Raw genomic sequence first — 11,159 nt, 5'->3', positions numbered from 1 at the left:
ATACAGAAAAGTTAAAAGAAGATAAAAATCATTCATCTTACCAACTATAGACAGCCACTGTTAAATACTTGAAGTATTTCCTCCCAGCTTTAATTTTGTGTGTATCTCTGTAAATGCATATAAAATTTGAATCTTACTAGAAATAGCTTTGTAACTTAATTTCATTAAACATAACATTCTGAGCATTTCACATATCATTAAATATGTTTTGAAAATACCTTTAATCAATCTCCTTTCAGATATTTAAATTAATTCCAATATTCTGTTGAAATAAAACATGCTCTGATGAACATTTCATCTTCACATATAATTCTTTACTCACATATCTGAATATTTACTTATTTCCTAGAAGGAAAATACTGACTCAAAAGTTGTGAAAATTTTTGGAGCTTTGATCTATATTGCCAGATTATACCCAAAAACTAGCTGAACTGATTTTCACTAACATCAGCAATTTTCATTTTGGTGCCAGAATGACAATTTTGCTAATCTTTCACCGACTTGGGATGAAAGATTATCATTTTCCATTTTTGACTAATTTGAAAGGCTAAACTTTATATTTGCTTTGTAATAATTTGCACTTCTTTTATACTTTGTGTGAAAATTTTTTCAAATATTTGTGCCCATGGTAGTTCTTGTTTTGTGACTGCTCATTGCTGCCCTTTGCACATTGTCTTCTTTACACACTGATTTGTAAATCATTTTTTATTGTAATCTCATGTTACCTATTAAATTTTCTACTCATTTTATCTCATGCAGATGGAATTTTTTAAATTTCTCTTTAGTCTAGAGATCTCAATCAGCACCTACCTGTCCACACCTCCTTGTGAAAGAGTCGGCAGTCCATGGCTCCTGCTGCCTAGCACCCGTGCTTTATACCAAGTGACTCCTTCCTTCCTAGTCACAACTGGTGGAGGAGAGTATGCCCCTGACCAGAGAACAGCGTCTCCACAGGTTGACCTGTAGCCTATGTCTATAATGCTGTATAACATAATAGCAGAGATGTGGTTATTAGTGGAGCTAAATTTCTCTCTCTCACAGATAACAGCAGGTCAGGATCTGAAGGAATAGATTCCATAGGAAGAGTTGGCAAGCTAAAGGAATAGGCAAGCACAAGAGTGACAGGATCAGAAACGGAGTGAGCAAAGGAAGCCAGTGCGTAGAGAGAGGATAAAGGACAAGTGTGAGAGCAGAGGCAGTGCTGCCTGAAAGAAACCCCACATCTCCTACCAGAGAGACAGAGGAACCAGAGCCAGCCTCTTGATCCACTTTGTTTCCTTGAAATTTTACTTTTCCAAGATGAGGCTTCATGTCAGCATAAGATACACCTCCGACTTGACTTGGAGAGGGGTTTTTTTCCCCTTGCATTTAAAACAATAGTTCTAGAATAATGATTCCCAACCTGTGGCAATTTTACCCCATAGGGAACATCTGGCAACATCTGAAAACATTTTTGATTGTCATGACTGGAAGGGCACTACTAGCATCTAATGAGTAGAGGCCAGGGATGCTGCTAAACATCCTACAATGCTCAGCCTCCCATAAGAAAGAATTACCCAGCCCAACAAGTGAATAATGCTGAAGTTGAGAAACCCTGTACTAGAACAAGTCAGATTTTTTATCGTTTCCCCCTTTACATTTGTGCTTAGAAAGTCCTTCCCTATTCTGTGATGAAATATTGTCCTATAGTTTATTCTATTTCTATGATTTCATTTGTGTGTGTATGTGTGTGAGGAAGATCAGCCCTGAGCTAACATCCGTGCCCATCTTCCTCCACTTTATGTGGGACGCCACCACAGCATGGCCTGACAAGCGGTGTGTTGGTGTGCGCCCGGGGTTCCGAACCCGGGCAGCCATCAGCGGAGCGCGCGCACTTAACCGCTATGCCACGGGGTCGGCCCCTATGATTTCACTTTCATAGTTTCTTTTTCTTAGAAATTTCTAGTAACCATGTTAATGGCCAGGAGATCAGGAAACTGACTAAACTTATACAACAGGTCACAATGTCTTCATGCCTTTGTATATATGTAATTAGCATATATCTTTAGAAAAGAATGTGGCAAAGATTCTCACAACTTTCTTGATTTACATCCACTCTTCTGTGAAGGTGAACTGGAGAGTGTGAAAATCCGTATTCTCTCTCAGTGGAGAGGCAAATGCCAATAAATTCCCTCAGCAACCATACTGAAAACATAGTCTACTTACTATAAAGTCGATGACATACAGGATATTATTATTCACTTGATCAACCAGATGTTCAAAATTACTGGATTGGGGAAGGCCTAAGAAGGAGGTACTCACGGAATGGTGTCAGTATACTGGTCATCAGGCTTACAGGACAGTGCTCTCTTACTCAATAGAGTTCTTAGAGGTTTTTATAGGCGACATGAGAAAGCGGGATTAGGTGAATACTGTGAAAGATTATGCCACGAAGAGTGGAATGTAACTTACTTAAATCTTGGTGAAAGTTTACACTTTTGAGCTGGTCTTCAGGTGTCACATCCTCTCCTCTCTTCTTTTTGCCAATGTTATGGGGTCCATAAAGTTTTCTAAGATTCTTCAAGGCAGATGGTTTCTGTCCTTACATCACCATAACAACCCATATTCCACAGTAAGTAACAAGCTTGATTAAGAAAGACAGATGGAATGAGCCTGCAAATGTAAAATATGCCCCTCAATTTAGAATTCTTTGCCCCTAGGGAGGGATTCTCATCTGGAAATTTAGTTGTCTTCTTGCGAATTCTTGGCTCATAACAAACAGCACTCACACGTTAGCCTTGCTCCTCGAAAACTCAGATTCTTTTCTCTGCATCTACTCTGAACCAAAGATTAATTCATTCTACCCTTCAGTGACCTGGGAAGTGGAAAAAAAATAGTCATTTTCCACTCAGTTACTCCAGATTCAATGCCTTCTGCAATATAAACTGCAACCCAAGTAGTTCCCTGAAATTTCAAGTAGCAGCATTTTGCTGGCCGGCACCTGCTGACCAATTATCACCACAACTCTACTAAGGTCTTCTATCTCCTTCCTCCTGCCCCTGGGAACCTTGCCTTCTTGTGTTGGATACATCTTCCACGCATTCCTTACTTGACACCAATACCTTTAAGCCTAAGCACACTTACTTCCCCAGTACCTATGAGCTAAATTAACAAACATAAACCCGGCTATGGGCAAAACATCCATGAGCAAAAACATGGGGAAAAATAACAAATGGGACTCAGAATATAACTTTTTTCCACAAAAACAGTAAAGATCAATGCCATAATTGTAAAATGCACCACTAAACAAAACATATGTGGAGAGGAAGAAGTTTAAAGCCCTCTCCAGTCCTATCTATAGGACAAAATATGCTGTTTCCAAAAAATAACACCCTAAAAAATATTAGAATAAATAAGTGTTCACCAGCAAACAGTCATAACTCAACAAGATTATTTCTTAAGAGCAGTTCTTAAACTTTTTCTTATGTAACACTATCACATAGACCAAGGGTCAGCAAACCTTTTCTGTAAAGGGCCAGATAGCAGATATTTTAGTCTGCAGGTCATAAGGTTTCTTTTCCAACCACTCACCTCTGTTGTTATAACACAAAACAGCCATAGACAATATGGAAATGAATGAGTGTGGCTGTGTTCTAATAAAACTTTATTTACAGAATAGATATTGGAATTTGAATTTTATTTAATTTTAACATCTCATGAAATATTCTTCTTTTGATTTTTGTCAGTGATTTAAAAATCTAAAAACTATTCTTAGCTCAGAGAACACACAAAACAGGCAGCAGGTTGGATGTGGCCCATGCACCACAGTTTGCCAACCCCTGAAGTAGACTAACACCTCTTGTTAACTGAAGTGATTCTCAAAATGCCCCAGTGAGAAACACAGCTTACTAAGGTGCAACTCTCCTGGCCCTGTTTACTGAGCAACCTTCTCCTGATCTGTAATCTAATCAGTTTGCAAGCGGTACTTCCTTCTGGTGAATTGGTTCAATCAGAAAATCAAAGAGTGGATTCTAGAAGCAGAGTTCTCTCTCATGGTGCATTAATAAGTTTGTTTCCAGATTCAAATTAGTCTTACAAGTTTATGCCTTGTTCCCCCAAGTTTATATAACCATTCAAAGTTCCAGATCTCATATTTGAGGGAGCAAAGCATTTAATATGGAGGTAACTGCCGCTATTAAATTCCCAGACAAAGCAGAATCACTCAACATCATTACTGTATATTCAGGTACTTCACTGTCAACTCAAAGAAGTCCAGATTAAGACAAGTTGAGTTCAAACAATTGCTAGTCTGATCAGTGATGATTATAAAGACATAAATTATAACCATAAAATTTTAGGATCTCAATCATCTAATATGCACACTGAGTCAAAATGGGCTAAGACTGTACTATAGGATAAAGGGAAAATTCCAACAGCCACATTGCCAGAGTAGAGATAAAGTGGAAAATAAACATCTAATAAGCGAGTGGCTAATAATATAAATATATAAGTATGAGTCTCATAAAACTAATGGAAACATAGTTATCCCCAAAAGAATTGTATAATAAACAAGAATCTAGTTTAACCTGTGCCAAATTTGTCCTATTACATAGTTGATCAATCATATAATAATTTGAAGCCCATAATTCCCCAGATCTCACCTACCGGATGGTAAAAATGGATTCCATGACTAATTTTCTCTCATTCTTGACCTCTCACACTTTTGAGCCAAACTCATATGAGTCTCGTTTTTTTAAAATACAGTCTTTTCCATGAGGTTTCTGGGAATCTCATTCAAATAAATTTCCAGCTCTTTAGACATGGCATGCTGGAATCCTAACACAGTGGGAAAAAAATAAATAAAATGAGCAAAATTCTGAAATTGGTGGTAGAGCTGCAATTCAAACATGGGCTACTGAATCCAATTAGCTCTATAAATTTGGGACAAATTGTTTTACTTCTCTATGCCATGAAGCAATAGAGAGACCTTACAGTTTATCCAGTCCAGCAGTTTTCAAGTTCTTCATTAGCAAAGGAATCTTTGTTTAAAATGTGGTTTAACACATAACCCCCAAATGTAAAGCTGGAAAAGCATAGCTGCTCTGTTAAAGAGGAGTCAGAGCACCAGGACCTCTGCCCTCTCTGCCTCCCCAAGGCACCTATGGGGGCCCTCAAGGCTCCTCCACAGAACCCTAGACCTTTGGGGAGCAGAGTTTGAAAACCACTGATCTTATACAATCCTCTCATTTTACAAATGAGGAAGCTACTGGGAACACGAAAAACGGCCCTGCCAGCAGCCACAGTGCTGTTCCAAACTGAATATAAACAACGAATATAAACAATGCTCCAGCAAGGCCACGCTGCTACTGTGTTTGGAACAAGACAGAGACAAAGCCACTCCACAACCTCAACAATGACGAAACATCCCCTCTTCTGACTAACACGAGAGACTGTTGTTTCTTTTCCAATAACAACTTCCAGCCTACGTTTAATCCACCAGGCTCTTTGATAAAATTTACTAAGTACGATATCCAGTCACCAAATTGCCCCTGCTTCTTGACGTCACCCAATCCAGAGCTGGCCCCTACTCTCCTAATCCCTCCTTGGAATTATCCAACATAAGCCTGAATCCTCTAAGAGGGCCCTCCCACAGCTCCTCTCCAGCACATTCTTCCTTGCTGCGGCAAGCTCAATAAACCTAACTCTTTGTTTTTACTCCAGGCGTGTTCCTGATGGTCTGTGGCTTCAATGCTACATTATTATCATTCTAAGCAACATCCTCAAGAAAAACAGAGCAGCACCAAGGATCAGTTGAGAGAACAGATAGCTGAGCTCCTAGAATAGTAAATAAACATGTTAAAAATAAATAGAGGAAATTCAGTCCTTTAATGGACCAAATGCTACTGATTCCCACATGTTCAGCAATGGTGGCATGGGGGATATGTGCTACCCTTGATGAAAACCCAGGGACCACTGCTTAACAGAGACCCTGAGGTGGAAAAGAGACCCACTACCAGCTCTGTCTGAAATGCTCTGTGCCACTCACAACAGCAGGCACAGCACCCAGTATGGACGGAATCACCTCAGAGATCAGCCAGACACCCAGAAAAGTCTGTCATTATTTAACCCACATTCACTTCACAGAAATTCAAAGATACATAGATCATATGCTTCTACAAACAAAGCATACTGTGATAAGCATCATTCGGGGTAGGATAGTAGACAAAGCACTCTCAGAATGGTCAAGGCTGCCCCAACACAGACAGGAAGTCACTGCAACTTCCATGCTGGTCCTAAAATGGATTTGCTCTGGGCCTTGCACATAGTGTGGATTCAAGAAACATGTCTTGAATTGGATTTCACTGAGAAGAATCCTCCCTAAAGTAACAAGAGTAGAGCTGAAACCAGCCTTGGAGTCTGTGCGCAGCGTTTGTGGCTTAAGAGGGCAGGTTTGCCCAGTCCTACTTTGGCAACAGTATTGCTGGTCCACGAATCTTGGGATTTATTTTAAATCTTTGCTCTCTTTGTGCCTGAGTAATAATAAGGGTTGAAGATGTGGGAGAGAGGCTAAAGGCAGTGACTATACTGGGGAAAGCAAAGCACTGAAAGTAAAGAAATGCTTCAAATCCCAGCACAGACCCAAGACCTTGTGGTGAGTTTGTAGCCAGCACCTTTTGGATACTCAACTAGTTTCCTTACTTGTTCTGTGAGAGGCTGGGATGCATGACCCCAACGAGGTCTCTTCCAGTCCAACAGTGTATTGAACATTGAGTGTATTTCTTAGGACTAAGTCCCCTAAACAAAGCTGCCTACTTGGGTCCTGTTTGGGTATCACAGTTTCCAGCCCCTCTGTTACTGCCCTTCTTCCCAGCCTGCCATTTGCAGGGAGTATCTCTTCATCCTTCAAGGCCAGCACTAGTGCTACATCCTCTCTGACTTTCTCTGACTGCCTCCTCCCCCAACACAGCCCACAGAAGAATCAACTGCCCTCTTAGGTTTCCAGAATACCTTATGCATTCGTTGGACTAGACTTACTAGTTTTTGTCATCTCCATGACCAGGCTGGTTTTCTGAAGTAGAGCGTCATATTCATGTTTGATCTCCAGAAACATAGTAAAGAATTCTATAAACATTCTATGTGATAGATTGGATCACCTTCCAAATTTGTGCTTTGACATAACATTGAACCTCATCCTCCCCTTCAAGGAAACAGAGAGTGACTACATATAAAGATGCTCATATGCTGCTATTTCAACCCTCAGGCTTGGTGCTTTGGTACATGGTAGAGAAGAAGATCATGGGCTTCACAGCCAGCCATCCCATCCCAGCAAGAACCTGGAAACAATCTCCAAACTCCCCAAAATTCAGGTCTAGCTTCTCAGGTCGTTCAAAGGCTGTTCAGTCTGAAATATTTAGAGTGACTTTCACACAGCAGGATTCTCCCCCAGTCACCATCAAAGAGAAAAACACCTCTGATCTAAACTTATTGCAAACAGCCAAAGCTATTCAATGATGTTTGCACTGCCTCTACCATCTTCGTACCAATACGTGCTTCCTAGAACTTGAAGCCTATATACTTTGCCTACTAGTTAGATCCCAGCAAAGTCTATCTCCTCCAACTTCACTTTGAGCAAAAGAGGGTCTGTTTCCCAAAGAGGCAGTTTATCTTGAAATGCAGTGATGAGACAATGAAATCTTAGCCACCTGTCCCTGATAACCACCCTCCCCCCATCTCACTCCGTAAAGTGTCTGTGAAACTACTCAAATGATGTTAAAGGAATGTATTCCCAAGCCCTAACTTAACAACAGCCATGTGGACCCAGCCTACTCCCATGTGGTTATATCCTGTAACCCTATAGCCCAGGTTCACAGGCTGGAGCTGATTTTCCAAGCAGAAGCGCAATAAATAATTCACACTATTAGTTTACCTAGGCATTTATTAGAAGCTCAATGAATGTTCTCCCTAAGACATCTTCTTGAAACTTCTATTAAAGTACTAAAATTTAGTAATATAACTATCCATCTATCTCACCCACCAGACAGAGAACTCCAAAAGGTCAGAGAATCAGTTCATGCAATAAACATATGTATTTGTATCCCAAATGGCTGGCACAGTTCCCAGCGTATCAAGGGAGCTCAACAAGTAAGTGGTTGCATCTGTTCCCCTGTCTTCAGCCATCCTGAGGACAGTCCAGGAGACAGAGGGCTCAGTCTCTGTACTGGAAAAGCTTATCGAGGTGCGATGAATTCCTACACTTATTTATGTTTGGAGCCCTGGTGCCTAGCACAGATTAGGCATTCCAGAAATGTTTGTTGAAATGAAAAATTATTTGCTTGAAAGAAAGCCATCAAGTATCAAGTGAGAATCTACATCTGGCTCACTAATGAAGCTGTTCTGATTAATACCACCAACCATCATCAAGTCTCACTGTCTTGAGAATGGTCTGGTGTCAAGTCCAGGGATATCCTCCCTCCACATCCTTCTTGACTTCTGTGTACCATCCACTGGTGCTCTTTTCTCCTTGGCCTCTGTGACACCCTCCCCTCTAGTTTTCTACTTACCTCTCAGGCTACTTCTTCAGTCTGCAAATGGCACCTCTCTCTTCCTCTGATCTTCAAATGATTGGTTCCCCACACAAGGCTCACTACTTGTCTGATTCTTTACCCTCTCCCTGGAAGAATTCCTATAAATTCAAATACATGTATTTGATTACTTTTTCTTTTATTAATAATTCTCAAATCTACATTTCTAGGCCAGACCATTCTTCTGAGCTTTGATATCCAACTGCCTCCTGGACATCTACACTAGTTCATCTTACAGGCAACTTAAACATGGAAAAAATTTGCTCATCTTCTCTTCCTTTCTCCTTCTCTTTACTTCCCCCCACAAGCCTGATCTTTCTCTTATATTTTATCTCTTATCTTGGTGAACCGCCCACCATCCCCCAAACCACGCACCAGAAATCTTGAAATCATTCTAAACTCCTCCCTCATTGTCTTCTTTCATAAAATTAGTCACCAACTAAGACTTTCTCAAGTTCTCTCTGCCTTTCCATCCTTCTTGACACTCACATTAGTTTGTTTCTTATATGAAATAGTCCCCAGAGTGTTCTCTCTGCTTTCGTTGTCCTCCACCTTCAAACAATCTGCCACATCTGCTTCCTAAAACACAAATCTAATTACATAATTCTCTGCTTAAAACAATCTTTTTAGCCATCACCCCACTCCATTGTCCCTGAGATGAAGTATAAACTCCAAGCATGGCATAGGTGGCCCCTGCCTCCTCTCCTGCAGCACCCCCAACCCCACGTTCCAGCCACACCAACTAGCAGTCCCCTCCCCTGTAGTCAATGCACCAGGAGTGTCCTTCAGCTCCTCTCTGCCTAGCTGACCTTATGTGTTCTCCAAGCAATTCAAGCATTACCTCCAGAAGGTTTTCTCAGTCCTGATCCTTGCTCCCAGCTGAATTAGAGGCCCATCTTCTGTCTCCCATTCTACACAAAGAGGTCCCACTCTGTGTGAGGCTATTCAGAGATCCTCAACTCTAACTGCATGCTAACATTCACCTGAGCACCTGAGTGCCCAGAACTCAACCACAGTGATTCTGATTTCATTGCTCTAGGAATCAATATAATCCCATGTGCATTGGGCTTCCTGCTTCTCAAACTTTAGTGTAAGGAACAATCACCTGGGGGCCTTTTAAAACTGAAGATCCTGATTCAGCAGGTCTGGCTAGGGTCTGAGATTCCACATTGTTAATAAGCTCCCAGGTGATGTCAGTGCTACTGGTCCACAGACCACACTTGGAGTAGCAAGTGGCTAAATAAACTCTGACATTGGCTGACCCATCTGGAGGAATAAGGCTGTAACTAGCCAGAGCAACTACAAAAAGACTCCCCCTATCAAGGAAAACAGATGTTGCTAAAACACCTGAAATAGCCTGATATTCTGGAAAAATTTATGAGTGTCTATGATAACTGCAATACCAAGGTTGTAGAAGCTATTGTCACGTAAAGGCGTAAAGCCCAGAGACAGAAAGTGACTTGCCCAGAATAACACGGGGGGTAAATAGCAGAGCTGAGGTCCAAACTCAGGACACTTGACTCCTCAGTCTGTATACTGTTCAGTATAATCAGGGAGAGATCATCTGGGAGAGATGTTGAAGACTCCATCACACTAGGAAAGTAGCAATCAAGAGGGACACAATCAAGATTAGCAGGACCCAGCCAAGCACTTTGATAACAAATGGCTGGAGCAGCTTCTTCAAAAGAGATCTCAGCCAAGAGTTGCTGGTGAGAAGGACAATGAGGAAACTAGTCACTTCAGTTCAAGATTGATGGATGTGTGTTGATTCCTAAATGAACTTAACCTTGCCCCAGGATGGCAAATGACAGTGGAAAATGTGTACTGTGGAACTCCGGACTATTTTGATGTCTTTAAGTACCTTGAAGGCAGCAGAGATGTCTTATCCATCTTAATTGTCCCAGCACTCAGCACCTGCTTGACACATAGAATTCACTAGACATCTGTTGAATAAAGTCTAACCAGAGAAACTCTTGGCTTTCTTTACTTTATACAATACCTTATTTATCTATGTTGTGGCGAGCCTCCTTCCTGTGAGATGAGATGATATCAGTCTGCTGCTGGGCTGCCCACTGTAGAGATTTCCTTCAGTTGCTGGGTGGGGGCTGGATCTGGTGAAAGTGTGATGCAATGCGTGACTCCCCAGGCCCTTCACACATGTGCATCTAAGATACAAGGATTATAGGCATAAACATAGTAGTGTTTGTTCTTACAGGAGAACCAGGCAGAAGTCAACTGCTTTTATTAAGTTGTGGGAGAGGGAGGGAGGGACTCAATGGGGTGACCTCACTGGTTCTCCAGCCAGCAGAATTTTTTGCCAAAAACAAGGGAACCATTGGAGGATAAGTCATATTGCCTAAAGGTCAACAGCATGGGCTTTGGCGTCACGCAGATCTGAGTTTGAACATCATCTCTACCACTCACTCATCACTTTGGGCAGTTTACTTAACCTTACTAAGCGTCAGCTACCTCATCTGTAAAATGGACAAAATAAGTAACTTCCTATGAGGATTGCCATAAGGATTAAATGAAATAGTTGTGTTAAGTACTTAAAACTGCCTAGGACATGGTAGGTGTTAAATAATAATAGTTTGGCAA

General features: G+C 41.2%; 1 long non-coding RNA gene across 1 annotated transcript; it reads right to left on the bottom strand.

Annotated features, from left to right (window-relative positions):
• Positions 1-2,719: 2,719 nt before the first annotated feature.
• Positions 2,720-10,705, bottom strand: LOC131405407 (uncharacterized). The gene is made up of 3 exons (XR_009219963.1): positions 10,561-10,705; positions 8,541-8,662; positions 2,720-2,854 (listed from the first exon to the last, which is right to left on the bottom strand). It is a non-coding gene; the product is annotated as an uncharacterized LOC131405407 (long non-coding RNA).
• Positions 10,706-11,159: the final 454 nt, after the last annotated feature.

Source organism: Diceros bicornis, chromosome 5 (genome assembly GCF_020826845.1).
Source record: "Diceros bicornis minor isolate mBicDic1 chromosome 5, mDicBic1.mat.cur, whole genome shotgun sequence".
In the NCBI taxonomy this organism is placed as follows: domain Eukaryota; kingdom Metazoa; phylum Chordata; class Mammalia; order Perissodactyla; family Rhinocerotidae; genus Diceros; species Diceros bicornis.
The sequence above is the reverse complement of the archived record's forward strand: the minus strand, read 5'-3'. Positions and strand labels throughout refer to the sequence as shown.